The sequence below is a fragment of the Pelobates fuscus genome, chromosome 8 (assembly GCF_036172605.1).
Source record: "Pelobates fuscus isolate aPelFus1 chromosome 8, aPelFus1.pri, whole genome shotgun sequence".
Taxonomy (NCBI): domain Eukaryota; kingdom Metazoa; phylum Chordata; class Amphibia; order Anura; family Pelobatidae; genus Pelobates; species Pelobates fuscus.
Window position 1 is genome coordinate 172,173,736 of NC_086324.1, and position 20,632 is coordinate 172,194,367.

The 20,632-nt window shown below is 48.1% G+C and overlaps 1 protein-coding gene across 1 annotated transcript in view; it reads right to left on the bottom strand.

Moving 5' to 3' along the window:
- LOC134572045 (nucleoside diphosphate kinase A) overlaps positions 1–20,632 on the bottom strand; it is a 151,494-nt gene that overhangs the window by 18,550 nt on the left and 112,312 nt on the right. The gene's annotated exons all lie outside the window — the stretch shown is intronic.

The following is a 20,632-nucleotide window of genomic DNA, read 5'->3' on the forward strand; positions in this document are numbered from 1 at the left end:
GTCTGTGTAACACGTTTTCCATTAGAGTGGGCCCTGTCTGTGTAACACGTTTTCCATTAGAGTGGGCCCTGTCTGTGTAACACGTTTTCCATTAGAAGGGACTCTGTCTGTGTAACACGTTTTCCATTAGAGTGGGCCCTGTCTGTGTAACACGTTTTCCATTAGAAGGGACTCTGTCTGTGTAACACGTTTTCCATTAGAAGGGGCCCTGTCTGTGTAACACGTTTTCCATTAGAAGGGACTCTGTCTGTGTAACACGTTTTCCATTAGAGTGGGCCCTGTCTGTGTAACACGTTTTCCATTAGAGTGGGCCCTGTCTGTGTAACACGTTTTCCATTAGAAGGGACTCTGTCTGTGTAACACGTTTTCCATTAGAGTGGGCCCTGTCTGTGTAACACGTTTTCCATTAGAGTGGGCCCTGTCTGTGTAACACGTTTTCCATTAGAGTGGGCCCTGTCTGTGTAACACGTTTTCCATTAGAGTGGGCCCTGTCTGTGTAACACGTTTTCCATTAGAGTGGGCCCTGTCTGTGTAACACGTTTTCCATTAGAGTGGGCCCTGTCTGTGTAACACGTTTTCCATTAGAGTGGGCCCTGTCTGTGTAACACGTTTTCCATTAGAGTGGGCCCTGTCTGTGTAACACGTTTTCCATTAGAGTGGGCCCTGTCTGTGTAACACGTTTTCCATTAGAGTGGGCCCTGTCTGTGTAACACGTTTTCCATTAGAGTGGGCCCTGTCTGTGTAACACGTTTTCCATTAGAGTGGGCCCTGTCTGTGTAACACGTTTTCCATTAGAGTGGGCCCTGTCTGTGTAACACGTTTTCCATTAGAGTGGGCCCTGTCTGTGTAACACGTTTTCCATTAGAGTGGGCCCTGTCTGTGTAACACGTTTTCCATTAGAGTGGGCCCTGTCTGTGTAACACGTTTTCCATTAGAGTGGGCCCTGTCTGTGTAACACGTTTTCCATTAGAGTGGGCCCTGTCTGTGTAACACGTTTTCCATTAGAGTGGGCCCTGTCTGTGTAACACGTTTTCCATTAGAGTGGACCCTGTCTGTGTAACACGTTTTCCATTAGAAGGGACCCTGTCTGTGTAACACGTTTTCCATTAGAGTGGGCCCTGTCTGTGTAACACGTTTTCCATTAGAGTGGGCCCTGTCTGTGTAACACGTTTTCCATTAGAGTGGGCCCTGTCTGTGTAACACGTTTTCCATTAGAGTGGGCCCTGTCTGTGTAACACGTTTTCCATTAGAGTGGGCCCTGTCTGTGTAACACGTTTTCCATTAGAGTGGACCCTGTCTGTGTAACACGTTTTCCATTAGAGTGGACCCTGTCTGTGTAACACGTTTTCCATTAGAGTGGGCCCTGTCTGTGTAACACGTTTTCCATTAGAGTGGGCCCTGTCTGTGTAACACGTTTTCCATTAGAAGGGACTCTGTCTGTGTAACACGTTTTCCATTAGAGTGGGCCCTGTCTGTGTAACACGTTTTCCATTAGCGTGGACCCTGTCTGTGTAACACGTTTTCCATTAGAAGGGACCCTGTCTGTGTAACACGTTTTCCATTAGAGTGGGCCCTGTCTGTGTAACACGTTTTCCATTAGAGTGGGCCCTGTCTGTGTAACACGTTTTCCATTAGAGTGGGCCCTGTCTGTGTAACACGTTTTCCATTAGAGTGGACCCTGTCTGTGTAACACGTTTTCCATTAGAAGGGACCCTGTCTGTGTAACACGTTTTCCATTAGAGTGGGCCCTGTCTGTGTAACACGTTTTCCATTAGAGTGGGCCCTGTCTGTGTAACACGTTTTCCATTAGAGGGGGCCCTGTCTGTGTAACACGTTTTCCATTAGAGTGGGCCCTGTCTGTGTAACACGTTTTCCATTAGAGTGGGCCCTGTCTGTGTAACACGTTTTCCATTAGAGTGGGCCCTGTCTGTGTAACACGTTTTCCATTAGAGTGGGCCCTGTCTGTGTAACACGTTTCCATTAGAGTGGGCCCTGTCTGTGTAACACGTTTTCCATTAGAGTGGGCCCTGTCTGTGTAACACGTTTTCCATTAGAGTGGGCCCTGTCTGTGTAACACGTTTTCCATTAGAGTGGGCCCTGTCTGTGTAACACGTTTTCCATTAGAGTGGACCCTGTCTGTGTAACACGTTTTCCATTAGAAGGGACCCTGTCTGTGTAACACGTTTTCCATTAGAGTGGGCCCTGTCTGTGTAACACGTTTTCCATTAGAGTGGGCCCTGTCTGTGTAACACATTTTCCATTAGAGTGGACCCTGTCTGTGTAACACGTTTTCCATTAGAGTGGGCCCTGTCTGTGTAACACGTTTTCCGTTAGAAGGGGCCCTGTCTGTGTAACACGTTTTTCATTAGAGTGGGCCCTGTCTGTGTAACACGTTTTCCATTAGAGTGGGCCCTGTCTGAGTAACACGTTTTCCATTAGAGTGGGCCCTGTCTGTGTAACACGTTTTCCATTAGAGTGGACCCTGTCTGTGTAACACGTTTTCCATTAGAGTGGGCCGTGTCTGTGTAACACGTTTTCCATTAGAAGGGGCCCTGTCTGAGTAACACGTTTTCCATTAGAGTGGGCCCTGTCTGTGTAACACGTTTTCCATTAGAGTGGACCCTGTCTGTGTAACACGTTTTCCATTAGAGTGGGCCGTGTCTGTGTAACACGTTTTCCATTAGAGTGGGCCCTGTCTGTGTAACACGTTTTCCATTAGAGTGGGCCCTGTCTGTGTAACACGTTTTCCATTAGAGTGGACCCTGTCTGTGTAACACGTTTTCCATTAGAGTGGGCCCTGTCTGTGTAACACGTTTTCCATTAGAGTGGGCCCTGTCTGTGTAACACGTTTTCCATTAGAAGGGACTCTGTCTGTGTAACACGTTTTCCATTAGAGTGGGCCCTGTCTGTGTAACACGTTTTCCATTAGAGTGGACCCTGTCTGTGTAACACGTTTTCCATTAGAAGGGACCCTGTCTGTGTAACACGTTTTCCATTAGAGTGGGCCCTGTCTGTGTAACACGTTTTCCATTAGAGTGGGCCCTGTCTGTGTAACACGTTTTCCATTAGAGTGGGCCCTGTCTGTGTAACACGTTTTCCATTAGAGTGGGCCCTGTCTGTGTAACACGTTTTCCATTAGAGTGGACCCTGTCTGTGTAACACGTTTTCCATTAGAGTGGGCCCTGTCTGTGTAACACGTTTTCCATTAGAGTGGGCCCTGTCTGTGTAACACGTTTTCCATTAGAGTGGGCCCTGTCTGTGTAACACGTTTTCCATTAGAGGGGGCCCTGTCTGTGTAACACGTTTTCCATTAGAGTGGGCCCTGTCTGTGTAACACGTTTTCCATTAGAGTGGGCCCTGTCTGTGTAACACGTTTTCCATTAGAGTGGGCCCTGTCTGTGTAACACGTTTTCCATTAGAGTGGGCCCTGTCTGTGTAACACGTTTTCCATTAGAGTGGGCCCTGTCTGTGTAACACGTTTTCCATTAGAGTGGGCCCTGTCTGTGTAACACGTTTTCCATTAGAGTGGGCCCTGTCTGTGTAACACGTTTTCCATTAGAGTGGACCCTGTCTGTGTAACACGTTTTCCATTAGAAGGGGCCCTGTCTGTGTAACACGTTTTTCATTAGAGTGGGCCCTGTCTGTGTAACACGTTTTCCATTAGAGTGGGCCCTGTCTGAGTAACACGTTTTCCATTAGAGTGGGCCCTGTCTGTGTAACACGTTTTCCATTAGAGTGGACCCTGTCTGTGTAACACGTTTTCCATTAGAAGGGGCCCTGTCTGTGTAACACGTTTTCCATTAGAGTGGACCCTGTCTGTGTAACACGTTTTCCATTAGAGTGGGCCCTGTCTGAGTAACACGTTTTCCATTAGAGTGGGCCCTGTCTGTGTAACACGTTTTCCATTAGAGTGGACCCTGTCTGTGTAACACGTTTTCCATTAGAGTGGGCCCTGTCTGTGTAACACGTTTTCCATTAGAGTGGGCCCTGTCTGTGTAACACGTTTTCCATTAGAGTGGGCCGTGTCTGTGTAACACGTTTTCCATTAGAGTGGACCCTGTCTGTGTAACACGTTTTCCATTAGAGTGGGCCCTGTCTGAGTAACACGTTTTCCATTAGAGTGGGCCCTGTCTGTGTAACACGTTTTCCATTAGAGTGGACCCTGTCTGTGTAACACGTTTTCCATTAGAGTGGGCCCTGTCTGTGTAACACGTTTTCCATTAGAGTGGGCCCTGTCTGTGTAACACGTTTTCCATTAGAGGGGGCCCTGTCTGTGTAACACGTTTTCCATTAGAGTGGGTCCTGTCTGTGTAACACGTTTTCCATTAGAGTGGGCCCTGTCTGTGTAACACGTTTTCCATTAGAGTGGACCCTGTCTGTGTAACACGTTTTCCATTAGAGTGGGCCCTGTCTGTGTAACACGTTTTCCATTAGAGTGGGCCCTGTCTGTGTAACACGTTTCCATTAGAGTGGGCCCTGTCTGTGTAACACGTTTTCCATTAGAGTGGGCCCTGTCTGTGTAACACGTTTTCCATTAGAGTGGGCCCTGTCTGTGTAACACGTTTTCCATTAGAGTGGGCCCTGTCTGTGTAACACGTTTTCCATTAGAGTGGGCCCTGTCTGTGTAACACGTTTTCCATTAGAGTGGGCCCTGTCTGTGTAACACGTTTTCCATTAGAGTGGGCCCTGTCTGTGTAACACGTTTTCCATTAGAGTGGGCCCTGTCTGTGTAACACGTTTTCCATTAGAGTGGGCCCTGTCTGTGTAACACGTTTTCCATTAGAGTGGGCCCTGTCTGTGTAACATGAAGGGCCAAATTGGTAACCATCTCAACCACGTACTTTCATAGCTTACACCAAAGTGGTGAAGTGGGTAACATTTTGTCTTTATTACTAGTGTCAGCTTGTGGACAGTATTTGGTTAAAAATAGGTTGTTACATCAAAAGAGAACTTTGTTAAAGCTGTGTGTGGCAGATAGGGAAGCGGAATGTTTAAAGCGGTCAGGTTTTCTAAATGTACCTTGGACACGAGTTACATTTTATAATAGTTGGTACATAGTCAGCAAGCAATTAGAATTAGACTTACAGCTATTGTAATCTTCCTACTCACATACCTCTGTAATAACCTGCACACAAGTAAGAATTACCTTGGAAGAATACATAAAAAAAAAAAATCAGTGTAGAATAAATGTGGCCATATTAATCCATGAGTTTAACCGTAAAATAATTTTATTTCATTTTTTGGTTAAACTTTTTTGCTTCCTTCATCGCACTTTTGCCAAATTCTAATTTTATGGTCAGACAACCAGACGGGTACCGTCCCAGTGTCATAATATACTATAATCTGAGTAGTCAGATTTGGGTGTTGCAGTGGACAGATCGTACAAGGAGCCTTCTTAATAGTGTAATTGTGGATTCACCTTAAAACAATGCCAAGGTAAGGTATATTTATAGATTGCAGTGGAATGCAGCTTACCTGATTTAGCCCCTCCTTGGGGCCAGGTACATACACCTTCATGTAATCGGTATCAACATGTAAGACAGCAGATCTTGAGGTGTTGCAATCTTGCAAATTTCATCAGGATGCATTGGCGTCATCTCTGAGAGTTTCTAAAAAACGCCAAGGAAGAGTGTAGCGCCACTGCAGCATTGACCACAGCGGTCCTAAAGGAGCGGCCTTGTTTCCCCAGTCCTATATGCCTTGCATTGGATTGCAAAGGAAACCAATCCGTGTGTGTATGTGTTGTATACCTTCCTTATGAAAAGAGTCCAAAACTTGATAAGATGGGCCAGCACGAAAATTGAATACATTAAAAACAGAGCATCTATAAACGGGGGATTTAATCAACTTAATTGCATTCAATGAAATCTGTATAGCATGATTTAGGCTCAAATGGCTTATTTTATTTACATTTTCTGACTCTATATGCAACTTTTACGCTGGTCTATTTCAGCTGTAATTCAATTATTAGAGGGGGGAGGTCTGCAGTGGCTATGGTACTGGGGAATTAAACAGACCATAAGTGTCCTACTAGTGTACAGAGAGTATTCTACGGTTACCCACATATAGAGTTTAGCTGGATTTTCGAGAAGTTATAGGGTCAAATTCTAGACATGCTCGTTACAAATTTCCAATTTTCATCAATTGTGTTGCTGGGACCATATCATTGGCATGGGTCATATAATGCGATTTCTGACCCTTGCTAAACCTAATACTAACCTGAAAAGAACTGTTTAGTAAAATAAAGCCGGGTAGAGTAATTGCTGTTAAATCATGAAGTAGCCAGCAATTGCAAGCACTGGTGTTAGATGGGCCAGCTGTCAGCACAATCCTGGGGAGCCTGTTTGGGCTATTGGTAAACAGGGTCATAGGGGACATGCTGCAGTTGTGGTAAGTACTCCTTAAATGGAGGTCCATGGCTGGCTGAGGTTGATAGTTATGTGGGTGCTGGGCCAGCAGTCTGTGCGGTCTCTGCCTTCTCATCACAATTTCTTTGATGCTTCACTACTGAGACAGCCAGAAATGGCCAAGTCCTAAAGAGACCCGATTTCTGGGTACACTTTTAATAGCTGCAGAATTGGGTAAAACCGCCATGAAGGGTATCAGTGGTGTGTAGAGGAGCTGTATTGTAAAGCACTGCGGAATACGTTGGTGCTCTATAAATGCCAAAAATAATAATGCTGTTAAGAAGCAGGTGGTGAAAAGGTAGTATTGTAGGCATTTGGGGGCTGCATTTCTGTTTTTGCAAATTGTACTTTTGCTACAGGTAGGGAATTCAACATATATTATGGAGGACTTGCATTGTGCGCCAATTATACCCGACTGCAAGATACATCATCTCATCTTGCATCATGCCCTGATTATAGCACTGCTCACCAGGTACATCACGGTAGTCTCTCCTCCTCTTACATCACGTCCTGATTATAGTGCTGGTCACTAGCTACGTCATGGCAGACTCTCACTTCACACCGTGATTCTAACATTGGTCACCAGCTACCTCATGGCCGACTCTCCTCTTACATCGCGCCATGATTATAGTGCTGGTCACCAGGCATGTCACGACAGGCTCTCCTCTTACATCACCCCATGATTATAGTGCTGGTCACCAGGTACATCACGGCAGGCTCTCCTCTTACATCACGCCTTGATTATAGCGCTGGTCACCAGGCATGTCACGGCAGGCTCTCCTCTTACATCGCGCCATGATTCTATCGCTGGTCACCAGATACGTCACGGCAGGCTCTCCTCTTACATCGCGCCATGATTCTATCGCTGGTCACCAGGTACGTCACGGCAGGCTCTCCTCTTACATCACCCCATGATTATAGCGCTGGTCAACAGGCACGTCATGGCAGACTCTCCTCTTACATCCCGCCAAGATTATAGCGCTGGTCACCAGCTACGTCACGGCAGGCCCTCCTCTTATATCCCGCCATGATTATAGCGCTGGTCACCAGGTACATCACGGCAGGCTCTCCTCTTACATCACGCCATGATTATAGTGCTGGTCACCAGGTACGTCACGGCAGGCTCTCCTCTTACATCCCGCCATGATTATAGCGCTGGTCACCAGCTACGTCACGGCAGGCCCTCCTCTTACATCACGCCATGCTTATAGCGCTAGTCACCAGGTACGTCACGGCAGGCTCTCCTCTTATATCACACCTGATTATAGCGCTGGTCACCTGGTACGTCACGGCAGGCTCTCCTCTTATATCACGCCTGATTATAGCGCTGGTCACCAGGTACGTCACGGCAGGCTCTCCTCTTACATCACGCCATGATTATAGCGCTGGTCACCAGGTACGTCACGGCAGGCTCTCCTCTTACATCACCCCATGATTATAGCGCTGGTCAACAGGTACGTCATGGCAGACTCTCCTCCTACATCGCGCCATGATTATAGCGCTGTTCACTAGGTACGTCACGGCAGGCTCTCCTCTTACATACCGCCATGATTATAGTGCTGGTCACCAGGTACGTCATGGCAGACTCTCCTCTTAAATCGCACCATGAATATAGCGCTGGTCACTAGGTACGTCACGGCAGGCTCTCCTCTTACATCACGCCATGATTATAGTGCTGGTCACCAGGTACGTCACGGCAGACTCTCCTCTTACATCACACCATGATTATAGCGCTGGTCACCAGGTACGTCACGACAGCTCTTACATCACGCCATGATTATAGCGCTGGTCACCAGGTATGTCACGGCAGGCTCTCCTCTTACACCACGCCATGATTATAGCGCTGGTCACCAGGTACGTCACGGCACGCTCTCGTCTTACATCACCCCATGATTATAGTGCTGGTCACCAGGTACATCACGGTAGTCTCTCCTCCTCTTACATCACGTCCTGATTATAGTGCTGGTCACTAGCTACGTCATGGCAGACTCTCACTTCACACCGTGATTCTAACATTGGTCACCAGCTACCTCATGGCCGACTCTCCTCTTACATCGCGCCATGATTATAGTGCTGGTCACCAGGCATGTCACGACAGGCTCTCCTCTTACATCACCCCATGATTATAGTGCTGGTCACCAGGTACATCACGGCAGGCTCTCCTCTTACATCACGCCTTGATTATAGCGCTGGTCACCAGGCATGTCACGGCAGGCTCTCCTCTTACATCGCGCCATGATTCTATCGCTGGTCACCAGATACGTCACGGCAGGCTCTCCTCTTACATCGCGCCATGATTCTATCGCTGGTCACCAGGTACGTCACGGCAGGCTCTCCTCTTACATCACCCCATGATTATAGCGCTGGTCAACAGGCACGTCATGGCAGACTCTCCTCTTACATCCCGCCAAGATTATAGCGCTGGTCACCAGCTACGTCACGGCAGGCCCTCCTCTTATATCCCGCCATGATTATAGCGCTGGTCACCAGGTACGTCACGGCAGGCTCTCCTCTTACATCCCGCCATGATTATAGCGCTGGTCACCAGCTACGTCACGGCAGGCCCTCCTCTTACATCACGCCATGCTTATAGCGCTAGTCACCAGGTACGTCACGGCAGGCTCTCCTCTTATATCACACCTGATTATAGCGCTGGTCACCTGGTACGTCACGGCAGGCTCTCCTCTTATATCACGCCTGATTATAGCGCTGGTCACCAGGTACGTCACGGCAGGCTCTCCTCTTACATCACGCCATGATTATAGCGCTGGTCACCAGGTACGTCACGGCAGGCTCTCCTCTTACATCACCCCATGATTATAGCGCTGGTCAACAGGTACGTCATGGCAGACTCTCCTCCTACATCGCGCCATGATTATAGCGCTGTTCACTAGGTACGTCACGGCAGGCTCTCCTCTTACATACCGCCATGATTATAGTGCTGGTCACCAGGTACGTCATGGCAGACTCTCCTCTTAAATCGCACCATGAATATAGCGCTGGTCACTAGGTACGTCACGGCAGGCTCTCCTCTTACATCACGCCATGATTATAGTGCTGGTCACCAGGTACGTCACGGCAGACTCTCCTCTTACATCACACCATGATTATAGCGCTGGTCACCAGGTACGTCACGACAGCTCTTACATCACGCCATGATTATAGCGCTGGTCACCAGGTATGTCACGGCAGGCTCTCCTCTTACACCACGCCATGATTATAGCGCTGGTCACCAGGTACGTCACGGCACGCTCTCGTCTTACATCACCCCATGATTATAGTGCTGGTCACCAGGTACATCACGACAGCTCTTACATCACGCCTGATTATAGCGCTGGTCACCAGGTACGTCACGGCAGGCTCTCCTCTTACATCGCGCCATGATTATAGCGCTGGTCACCAGGTACATCACGGCAGACTTTCCTCTTACATCGCGCCATGATTATATCGCTGGTCACCAGCTACGTCACGGAAGGCCCTCCTCTTACATCCCGCCATGATTATAGCGCTGGTCACCAGGTACGTCACGGCAGGCTCTCCTCTTACATCACGCCATGATTATAGTGCTGGTCACCAGGTACTTCACGGCAGACTCTCCTCTTACATCACGCCATGATTATAGCGCTGGTCACCCGGTACGTCACGGCAGGCTCTCCTCTTATATCACGCCTGATTATAGCGCTGGTCACCAGGTACGTCACGACAGCTCTTACATCACGCCATGATTATAGCGCTGGTCACCAGGTATGTCATGGCAGGCTCTCCTCTTACACCGCGCCATGATTATAGCGCTGGTCACCAGGTACGTCACGGCACGCTCTCTTCTTACATCACCCCATGATTATAGTGCTGGTCACCAGGTACGTCACGACAGCTCTTACATCACGCATGATTATAGCGCTGGTCACCAGGTACGTCACGACAGCTCTTACATCACGCCATGATTATAGCGCTGGTCACCAGGTACGTCACGGCAGTCTCTCCTCTTACACCGCGCCATGATTATAGCGCTGGTCACCAGGTACGTCACGGCACGCTCTCTTCTTACATCACCCCATGATTATAGTGCTGGTCATCAGGTACGTCACGGCAGGCTCTCCTCTTACATCACGCCTTGATTATAGCGATGGTCACCAGGCATGTCACGGCAGGCTCTCCTCTTACATCGCGCCATGATTCTAGTGCTGGTCACCAGGTACGTCACGGTAGGCTCTCCTCTTACATCACGCCACGATTATAGCGCTGGTCACCAGCTACGTCATGGCAGACTCTCCTCTTACATCTCGCCATGATTATAGCGCTGGTCACCAGGTATGTCACGGCAGGCTCTCCTTTTACATCACGCCATGATTATAGCGCTGGTCACCAGGTACGCCACAGCAGGCTCTCCTCTTACATTGCGCCATGATTATAGCGCTGGTCACCAGGTACGTCACGGCAGGCTCTCCTCTTACATCATGCCATGATTATAGCGCTGGTCACCAGGTACGTCACGGCAGGCTCTCCTCTTACATCGCGCCATAAATATAGCGCTAGTCACCTGGTACGTCACGGCAGGCTCTCCTCTTACATCGCGACATGATTATAGCGCTGGTCACCAGGTACATCACGGCAGGCTCTCCTCTTACATCATGCCATGATTATAGCGCTGGTCACCAGGCACGTCACGGCAGGCTTTCCTCTTACATCGCCCCATGATTATAGCGCTGGTCACCAGGTACGTGACGGCAGGCTCTCCTCTTACATCGCGCCATAAATATAGCGCTGGTCACCTGGTACGTCACAGCAGGCTCTCCTCTTACATCGCGACATGATTATAGCGCTGGTCACCAGGTACATCACGGCAGGCTCTCCTCTTACATCACGCCATGATTATAGCGCTGGTCACCAGGCACGTCACGGCAGGCTTTCCTCTTACATCGCCCCATGATTATAGCGCTGGTCACCAGGTACGTGACGGCAGGCTCTCCTCTTACATCGCGCCATGATTATAGCGCTGGTCACCAGCTACGTCACGGCAGGCTCTCCTCTTATATCACGCCATGATTATAGCGCTGGTCACCAGGTACGTCACGGCAGACTCTCCTCTTACATTGCGCCATGATTATAGCGCTGGTCACCAGCTACGTCATGGTAGGCTCTCCTCTTATATCACGCCATGATTATAGCGCTGGTCACCAGGCACGTCATAGCAGGCTTTCCTCTTAAATCGCCCCATGATTATAGCGCTGGTCACCAGGTACGTCATGGCAGGCTCTCCTCTTACATCCCGCCATGATTATAGCGCTGGTCACCAGGTACGTCACGGCAGACTCTCCTCTTACATTGAGCCATGATTATAGCGCTGGTCACCAGGTACGTCACGACAGGCTCTCCTCTTACATCGCGCCGCGCTGGTCACCAAGTACGTCACGGCAGGCTCTCCTCTTACATCGCCCCATGATTATAGCGCTGGTCACCAGGCATGTCACGGCAGGCTCTCCTCTTACATCACGCCATGATTATAGCGCCGGTCACCAGGTACGTCACGGCAGGCTCTCCTCTTACATCGCGCCATGATTCTATCGCTGGTCACCAGGTACGTCACGGCAGGCTCTCCTCTTACATCGCCCCATGATTATAGCACTGGTCACCAGGCACGTCACGGCAGGCTCTCCTCTTACATCACGCCATGATTATAGCGCTGGTCACCAGGCACGTCACGGCAGGCTCTCCTCTTACATCGCACCATGATTATAGCGCTGGTCACCAGGCACGTCACGGCAGGCTCTCCTCTTACATTGCCCCATGATTATAGCACTGGTCACCAGGCACGTCACGGCAGGCTCTCCTCTTACATCACGCCATGATTATAGCGCTGGTCACCAGCTACGTCACGGCAGGCTCTCCTCTTACATCACGCCATGATTCTATCACTGGTCACCAGGTACGTCACGGCAGGCTCTCCTCTTACATCACGCCATGATTATAGCGCTGGTCACCAGGCATGTCACGGCAGGCTCTCCTCTTACATCACGCCATGATTATAGCGCTGGTCACCAGGCACGTCACGGCAGGCTCTCCTCTTACATCACGCCATGATTATAGTGCTGGTCACCAGGTACGTCACGGCAGGCTCTCCTCTTACATCACGCCATGATTATAGCGCTGGTCACCAGCTACGTCACGGCAGACTCTCCTCTTACATCACGCCATGATTCTATCACTGGTCACCAGGTACGTCACGGCAGGCTCTCCTCTTACATCACGCCATGATTATAGCGTGGTCACCAGGCATGTCACGGCAGGCTCTCCTCTTACATCACGCCATGATTATAGCGCTGGTCACCAGCTACGTCACGGCAGACTCTCCTCTTACATCACGCCATGATTATAGCGCTGGTCACCAGCTACGTCATGGCAGACTCTCCTCTTACATCGTGCCATGATTGATTACGGGCCTGGTGGTACCTCATGGAAGGCTTAATGCCCACAATACGTGGATTGCTCCCACACAGTATGGGAATAGAGGTCACGGCTGAGCACAGTGCCAATCTCAGCCATGCCAGGCTGCCTGTTACCCCCTGATGGTTATCACTCCGTTTACTGTTTACACCTGGTGGATATTTTATTATATTTTACAGTAATGGCGGCTGTGTCACTGCATTTCCCAGACTCCCAGTGAGCTGGCTGAGGGTGATGGGCCACCACGGCCTCTGCCTTTGGATAGAGGTCACTGAAACCATAACAGCCATCAAAATGGCCCCAGGGAGCGGCGGGCGGGGATGTGGTTAGCACTCTGGGGTTGCCGTGGTAACGGCGGGGCACGTGACTGCGTGTCTGTGCTGACGTCGCAGCGCCATTTTGTGGGTCTGTCCTCGCTAGCCCCGCCTCCTCGCGGACGGCACTTCCGGTTCGGCGGCGGCGGCCGTTGGAGACGATCTCCGACCGGAAACTGCTTCCCTAACTGAAATGGGAGGGGACGAGATTCAAACTGCGGAAGGGGCGGGGCCATAGACTACATGGTAACTATAGAAAAATGAAATCAATAAACTGTGACCGTCCCAGAATCCTCTGCGGCAGCCATTGTCTGCCCCCTTCCCACCGACCCAGCTCTCTCTCTGTGTTACCAGATATATCTATTACCATCATAGTGTGTGTCTGGCAGGGGGGGTGTATTACCATGTGTGTCTGGCGGGGTTGGGGGGGTATTACCATGTGTGTCTGGCAGGGTTGGGGGGGTATTACCATGTGTGTCTGGCAGGGGGGTGGGGGTATTACCATGTGTGTCTGGCAGGGGGGTGGGGGTATTACCATGTGTGTCTGGCAGGGGGGTGGGGGTATTACCATGTGTGTCTGGCAGGGGGGGGTATTACCATGTGTGTCTGGCAGGGGGGGTATTACCATGCGTGTCTGGCAGGGGGGTGGGGGTATTACCATGTGTGTCTGGCGGGGGGGTATTACCATGTGTGTCTGGCAGGGGGGGTATTACCATGCGTGTCTGGCAGGGGGGTGGGGGTATTACCATGTGTGTCTGGCGGGGGGGGGTATTACCATGTGTGTCTGGCAGGGGGGGTATTACCATGTGTGTCTGGCGGGGGGGGTATTACCATGTGTGTCTGGCAGGGGGGGTATTACCATGTGTGTCTGGCAGGGGGGGGGTATTACCATGTGTGTCTGGCAGGGGGGGGGTATTACCATGTGTGTCTGGTAGGGGGGTATTACCATGTGTGTCTGGCAGGGGTGGGGATTACCATGTGTGTCTGGCAGGGGTGGGGATTACCATGTGTGTCTGGCAGGGGGGGGGATTACCATGTGTGTCTGGCGGGGGGGGGGGATTACCATGTGTGTCTGGCGGGGGGGGGGATTACCATGTGTGTCTGGCAGGGGGGGGGGGAATTACCATGTGTGTCTGGTGGGGGGGGAGGATTACCATGTGTGTCTGGCGGGGTCGGTGGGGGGGTATTACCATGTGTGTCTCGAGGGGGGGGGTATTACCATGTGTGTCGGGGGGGGGGGGTATTACCATGTGTGTCTGGGGGGGTCTACCATCTGCTCGCTCGTGGTAGGGTTCAATGTGTTCACATGCAGCATGTGTCACCCTCCCGTTCCAGAGCAAGGGCCGATCACGTAAGTGGTGTCACACTTTTGCTCCACCACTTTGTATGGGCCCTGCCAGGCGGCCTGTAGCTTGTCATTGCAGACAGGTTTTAAAATTAAAACTTTTTGTCCCACCTGAAAGCTACGGTCCCTGCACCCCGATCGTACCATGTGCACTGGTGGGTCTGCGCAGCCTGGATGTTCTCTCGCACGGACCTAGTCAATGCCTTCAGGCGGTCATGGAACTCCAGCACATATGGAACTATTGGGGTCCCATCCTGGCTAATATCCCCTTCCCAGTGTTCCCAGATAAGGTCTAGGGCCCCCTCACCCGCCTCCCAAAGAGTAACTCGAACGGGGAGAACCCTGTGGATTCTTGTGGCACCTCCCGGTAGGCAAACAAGAGGTGCAAGAAGAATCTCGTCTAGTGTCTGTGAACGTTCGGAGCATTTGCTTCAATGTTCCGTTGAACCGTTTGCATAGACCATTAGTCTGGGGAGCTCATAATCGGCCCAATGCCGCAGAGCCTCCTGCGGTAAACCGGGTGCCCTGATCCGACACTATCTCCCAGGGAAATCCAGTGAGGGAGAAGATTTGCATCATGGCCTCCGCGACCGCTTCCGCATGCATGTTGGTCAACACCACCGCCTCTGCGTACCTGATTGCGTAGTGCACCACCATCAAGGTATTTCTTGCCGGACAGGCTAGTCTTAGCCAAGGGTCCCACCAGGTCTACCGCTATTCGGCTAAAAGGTTCCTCAATCATTAGGAGATGTTGGAGCTTGGCCTTGTGGTGGTCTTCCCTCTTGCCTACCGTCAGGCAATACCGCCTTATCCTGCGAAATACTGGGCCAAAATAAATTTGGGGTGAGCCTATACCTAGTTCGACTCACTCTTAAATGCCCGGATAGCGGGATGTTGTGCACTATCCGGAGCAGATCCTGTCTGTATCTCTGGGGTGCCACTAACTATGTAGTGGGGATTGGTTCCGACCTGCCACTAATTTCTCGGACTCCCTGTAAAGCAGTCCCCTGTCCCACACATACCTCTCCCCTTTTAACCCCGCCTGACTAGCGGTGACCCTATCCCTATATACCTGGGGTCTGTGGTCACCTCATTCCCAAACTCAGTGGGGGTATCCCCAGGTAAGCACTCTAGGGCCTCCGGGTGTGAGTTGTGGTGCCTGGTGCAGACCTGCTGCTGGGTGACGACCGGGTACAGTTCTTCCGGTTGTTCCTGGGGCTCAAAAGCAGACATGAGCTTCCCCAGGTCTTTACCCAAGAGTACTTGAGCTTGTAGTTCTGGCATGAACCCAACCTCCACCACTCCAGACCCTGCTCCCCAATCCAAGTGTTCCCGGGCAGTGGGCAGCCAGTATTCTGCTACCCCGGCTACCAGCACTGCCACTGTATTCCCAGTCTTTGCTGTGTCTGGTACCAGGTGCCGCTTCACTAGGGAAAGGGTGGCCCCCATGTCGCGGAGCCCTTGTACTCCCTTACCCTGAAGGTGTATGGTCTGGCGATGATGCTGGCAATTATCTGCAGCCGCTTGAACTGGGTCTGCTTCGTGTAAGACTTCCCAATGCTCTACTGGTGGTGCTGGAGCGGCATACCGGGTGGGGTTGTCCGCCTGATAATAGCGGGCTGCTGCTCGGTTTTCTGGTGGTGGCCCAGGGCGGATCCACTGCGCATGTGCCCCATCTTTATGCATATAGGGCATTGTACCTGGCCCTGCTTTTGGAAGCGTGGTGGTGGGGCATTGAAGGTACCGAGTTGCCAGTGTGCCACTGGCCCAGGAGGGGCTACTGCGGGACCGGTCTTTGAGGTCGGCTGGCATCCATATTTTCATCTGCCCGTCTGGCTGCCTCCGTGATGGTAACGGGGTTGCGGTCTCTCACCCACTCCTGGATATCTGGAGCCAGCCCATTAAAGAATTGTTCCATTAGCCCTAACTGTAACATGTCCTCCATGGTGCTTACTTTGTGGGCTTGTACCCACCCCAGGGCAGCTCGGTGTAATTGGCAGGCCCATTCGGCTTGTGAGTCTTTTTCAGACTTCTTTAGGTCTCTGAACCGCCTGCGGTATGCCTCCTGAGTGATGGCATACCTGGCAAGTATCACTGCCTTTACCCGTTCATAGTTCCATATATCCTCATCGGGGACGGTGTGTCAGGCTTCCGCTGCCCTCCCTGACAGTCTGTTAGCCAACAGGGGAATCCTGTCTTCAGTACTGATCTTATGTAGGGCACATGGTCTCTCAGAGTCTTGGAAGAAGGCATCAAAATCGTCCTCCACCTCTACAAAGTTTTTAAATGCACCATAAGGTATTTTAGGCTTACCCTCTGGTGCTGCTGTCACTACCTGGTTCCTTTCGGGCGTTTGCTATTCTTTCTGCTTCAGCATGAACTCCTGGACCTCCGACATGGTTCGGACAATAATATCGTTCGGCGGAAGATAAACAAAATTGCAGTTCTTTGAAAATCCGTCATTTCCCGTTCGTGTAGAACCGAAGCGCCATCTGTTCGGTATTCCGCCATGATTTCAACAATAAGGGTGGCTTTTTTCTTGTTGCTTGACGGTATTCCCATTGCCTCCAGAAGATCCTTTAGTGTGCAGCGTTTCCCTATGGTACATGTTGAAAAATGGAACCCGTCAAGGGTGTCCTCTCTCCCCTATATTATATTGTCTATCTATCGAACCTCCTGCTATTCCTAGTGAGATGCTTCAAGCGAATATAGTTCCAATTTTGAAGCCAGACAAAGATCCAGCTAAATTAGAGAACTATCGACAAATATCTCTTCTTAATGGGGATGTAAAGATCTATGCCTCAATTATAGCAGATCGTTTAAAAATCTGTATTCCCGCCTTGATTCCCGCTGTATTCCCGCTTCAGACGGACTTAGAAGAATTTTGGATGTGCACGAAGTAGCGATTAAGAAGAATGGATGCTGAAAAAGCGTTTGACAGGGTCAGATGGGATTTTCTGGGAGACACACTGAAGGCGTTGTAGCAGTTGGAGTTGGTATAGTTGGAGCAGTCCATGACGCCATTATGGCGTTATACACAGCTCCCTCTGCCAGGACAATAGGTCCAGGAATAGAAGCAGATTGGTTTAACATCAAGAATGGTACTAGGCAGGGTTGCCCTCTGTCCCCGCTGTTTTATGTCTTAACCATCGAGCCTTTGGCAGAAGACATAAGGCAGAACGTGCAGATTAAGGGTTTTTGGTTTAATAATTCAGAACATAAGATTAACCTATATGCGGATGATGTTCTGCTTATGTTGCAGAACCCTAGAACATCAGTCCCGGAATTGATAAGAATATTAGACCAATATAGTGAATATTCAAACTATAAAATTAATACTAATAAGACTACAATAATGGCAACGAACCTAGCAAGAGAGGACAAGGAATATATAAAAACATCTTATGATTTCGTTTGGTCAAAGAGATATATCTCGTTTCTCGGCATTAAAATACCAAGAAACATAAATAAAGTTATAGAGGTTAATTTTCTTCCTCTTATAAAAAATACAAATAAGATCCTAAAAGAATGGGTTAGTAGAGAGATTTCCTGGATCGGGCGTATAAACACTATTCGTTCATATATTTTGCCCAAGTGGAATTATTTATTTAGAATGGTACCAATACAGGTCCCAAACCCTTGGTTAAAAATGATACAGGCAGCTTTTTCAAAATTTATTTGGAAGGGGAAAAAAAACGAGAATAAGCCTCCAGCTACTATCTAAGAAAATAAAAGATGGGGGACTTGCTGCCCCAAATATAATAGAATATCATAACGCCTGTATGTTGGCACACACGGTTAATACCCTAAGTACAGACCAAAAGGATCAAGCATGGTATCAAATTGAGCAATCACTAGTAGAGACAAGCAGCCTGTCTGCCCTGTTCTGGTCAACAAGGAAAAAGGGGGGGGGAAAAATGAGTTCGTCCAGAAAACTCAAAGATTATTGATAGTATTTGGAGATTCTGGAATAAAATTAAGAAAAACTGCAAAATAGAATATAGATTATTCCCATTTCTACCTATAGAGGTGATTTAAAAGTAACATTGAAGATATTAATATCAGTGGATGGACACAAAAGGGAATTAAGTATATACAAGAGTTCATCGATACAAAGGAAATAAAGCCATTTAACCAGTTACAATCAGAGTTTGGGATAGACAGTAATGAGATATTTACATATCTAAGAATTAAGTATTATCTGGCAAAATTTTTTTGTTAATTTTTGCGATAGTTAAAGTTAACAAATCGGAAGGCTTGGGAGATTATCTCCAAATCTGGTGGTACTGTAAATCTCTAAGTAACATATGGAAGTGTGTATACCATCAGATTCAAAGTATGTGTCAGAAAGATATACCCTTTACACCACAAAGTTTTTTGTTACATTTGGGTTGGCCCTCTATGCCAAAGGAGATAAGTAAGTTGATAACACATATTTTACTGGCAGTCAAGATAATAATAGCCAGATATTGGAAAAGTAATAAGGTATTAGAGTGGAGAGAAATCAAATTACAAGCTATATACCAATGCAAAATGGAAACAGGAATAAGCCAAGGTAATTCTGTAGGTCTGAAGGAACCCAGTAAATGGGAATATATAGTTGAGAAGTTTATTGCTAATAAGGACAAGGTATAATGCAGAGTCTTCTAACTGCCCCGAAGTGTGTGTATGTTCCTGGAGGAATACTAGCGTTACTGTACTTAATAAAGAGGGCTATGAATAATCGAAAGGCACAGGCTTGATTCCTCCGGTGGTGCGGATGAGTTTGGTATGGGTTTTTATTAACTTCAATCCTTTTATTGGTGCTAAACAGGGATATGGTTTTCCAAACTTGGTTAACAATGGTAAAACTGCCTGTTCTTGTCTGTTTTATCTTACTATCACTGCTTTTTAGTAAATTGTTTGTAGGGAAACATATCTATTGACATAAAGAATAGACATTGAGGTTATTGTATGTTTTGATAATTGTAATACAAACATTTTTTGAAGAAATAAAAATATATACTAAAGAAAAACCAGAAGAAATAACATAGAAATTGGTGGATATAAAATTATTTAAAAAGATTAGTGTGTATGCAAACAATATTTTAATTACACTAACAAACCCTATTAAATCTATAACAATTCTTATGAAGGAAATAGAGCGATACAGTGTGGTATCTATAAGTTAAATATCAACAAGTCCATGGTATTAGATCTCAATTTAGATAACAAAAGCAAAGTGGAGATCAGAAACAAATACAATTTTTTTTTTGTGGGTAGAAGAGAAAATTAATTATTTAGGTATTAAATTAACAAGAGATCTCAACAGAACCATGGAGATACATTTTAACCTATTACAAAACACCAACAGGTGGCTAAAAGAACGTAAAAACCTGGAGATTACTTTTTGGGGAAGAATCAATGTGGTGAATGCATATGTTATCCCCAAATGGAACTATACGTTTCAGATGCTACCATTAGATATTTCTAACAGTTGGCTTGATATGATCCAAAACAGCTTTTTGCAATATATGTGGAAAGGCAAATAACCCTAGCCCAAAAGATGAATAAGGGAGGTATAGGATATCCCATTATTAAGAAAAATTATATGGTGTCTATAATATTGCATGTCTACAGAATGCAGTTAATTAACAACAGTAATGAAGTAAGGTATATGATGGAGGGTAAAGCAGTGGAAGTTAAAAATGTAGAATGCTTGGTCTGAGACACAACACCCACAAGGAAAATACATTATCCCAATACAATATCTGTTGTGGAATTGGGGGAAAATCAAAGTAGCTTTAAAGATCTGCCTCTTGATCTGACATTGAACAATAAGTCTGTGGCCTGAATATAAGAGTGGACACAAGTAGGCATAAATAGGATTGCTCAATTATTAAAAGATGGAGTATTAAAACCTTTTCCTTAACTGATGAATGAATTTAATTTACCGTCAAAAGAACTATTCAATTTTTTTAAGATGAAAAAGTTTAACATTATATCTAATAAAATCAAATTTGTTGTGTCACATCCTGTTCCATTCTGCTGAGATGTCTGGGCTTGGCTTCTGGTATACAGTACTCTTTTTCCAATTCTTGTTTAGTTTTTCTTGTTTTTTCTAGTTTTCTATTCTATGTCTG